At 41.2% G+C, this 1,853-nt stretch overlaps 1 pseudogene; it reads right to left on the minus strand.

Moving 5' to 3' along the window:
- Positions 1 to 427: 427 nt before the first annotated feature.
- Positions 428 to 1,241, minus strand: LOC140502336 (chromobox protein homolog 5 pseudogene; annotated as a pseudogene).
- Between the last annotated feature and the right edge of the window lie 612 nt (positions 1,242 to 1,853).

Raw genomic sequence — 1,853 nt, forward strand, 5'->3', positions numbered from 1 at the left:
CACCTCCTCCAACAGCACATTCATGTCACAGTTTTCCTACATCCCCTTCAGCAATTGTCATTTTCCTGTTCTGTCCTATTATCCAGTCTAATAGGTATAAGGTAGTATGTCAGAATTGTTATAATTTGCATTTCTCCCATCAATAGTGATTTAGATCATTTTTCATATAGCTTCAGATAGATAGCCTTGATTACTTTCTTGAAAACTGTCCATATATTTTGATAATTTATCAATTGGAGAATGGCTCTTATTTTTTTTTATGTTATGAGAACCAATACCAATATTTCTTCTGTGTAACACAGTAATAAGCACATGTTTTTATGGATGTATTTAGAACAGGGGCAGTGGGGCTGGAAAGGGAAGGACAGGCAGTGGGGAAATGAATGTGTTACATACACAAACAGAAATGACAAAGGCCACCCTTGCTTTAGTCCTTCGCTGTTTCTTTCTCTTTGTTTTCCTGATCCTCAGGATATGCATGCCACATCAGCCTCTCTTCATAAAATGCTGTCACAATCTGTGGGCATTTTACATTGGCTTCCTTTGCAAGGACCAAGTCGGCTTCATCAGTGTCTTTCCATTTCATTAGGAACATTCAGTCTCCACGGGAATCTGTGGCCCTGATGATCTTTTCTGGCTCCAGTCCTCTCTCAAAGCCCTGAGCAATATCATTGCTCGCTCTCGCTCGCTCGCTCTCTCTCTCTCTCTCTCTCTCTCTCTCTCTCTCTCTCTCTCTCTCTCTCTCTCTCTCTCTCTCTCTCTATTTGATCTCTTCAGCACTGTTGGCAAAGCTTAATTTTCTCTTGGTGCTTTCTGACTTCTCCTGGGGCTTGTTGTTTTCACCTTTCGTCATCTTTTTGTACTTTTTCATAAACTCTGAGATCAATTCAGGGCAATCCTGGTTTTTTTCAGACTCCCAGGTATTACGTTCCTCAGAGAAGCCTTTCCACTTGAATAGGTGTTCCACTTGCCCCTTGATCACACAGCCATCTAACACCTCCACGACGTACTCCCCGTCCTCTGAAGATGAACTATTGGCTGTTTGCTTGGTATTATTTCCCACTGCGCACGTTTCACCTGAAAGACTGAGGCCACGCGGTTCCCGGGACCGAGAGCGTTCTCTCACCCTAACCTTGTTCCCTCTCCTCCGCGAAGAGGCTGGACCACAAGGAACCACAGTCGTCTCCTGCACAACGCCAACTGCTCACCAAAACGGATCCACTGCTGCCAATGGCTTTCATTTTTATAAGAGCCGTTTTTTTAAATTTCTCTACAAATTTGAGAAATGAAACCTTTATCAGAGAAACTTACTTCAAAAATGTTTTCACAGTTATGATTGCTATTTCCCTTTATGATATTTCCCCACTTATTCTATACTGTTTCTCTTTTTACCCTGTCCCTCTTCAAAAGTGTTTTGCTTCTGACTACCATCTCCTCCAGTCCACTCTCCTTTCTATCTACTTCTTTCTACTTTCCTTCAGGATAAGATAGATTTCTATACTCAATTGAGTGTGTATGTTATTCCCTCTTTGAGCCAGTTTTGATGAGAGTAAAGTTCACATTTCCCACCACCTCCCCCATCTTCTTCTCCACCTTGAAAAGCTTTATGTTGGTCTACTTATATGGGAAAATTTACAACATTCTACCTCTCCCTTTACTTTTCTCCCATTTTATTTTTCTTTCTCACCCTTTAATTTTATTTTTTTAGAAATCACTCCATCATAAAACTAACACTTGTGCCCTCTATCTACGTGTGTCTGTGTGTGGGGGGGTGTATATGTATTCCTCCTAACTGCCCTAATAATGAGGAAGTTCTTATGAGTTACAAGTATCATCTTCCCATGTGAGAATGT

This window comes from Notamacropus eugenii, chromosome 4 (genome assembly GCF_028372415.1).
Source record: "Notamacropus eugenii isolate mMacEug1 chromosome 4, mMacEug1.pri_v2, whole genome shotgun sequence".
NCBI classification, from domain to species: domain Eukaryota; kingdom Metazoa; phylum Chordata; class Mammalia; order Diprotodontia; family Macropodidae; genus Notamacropus; species Notamacropus eugenii.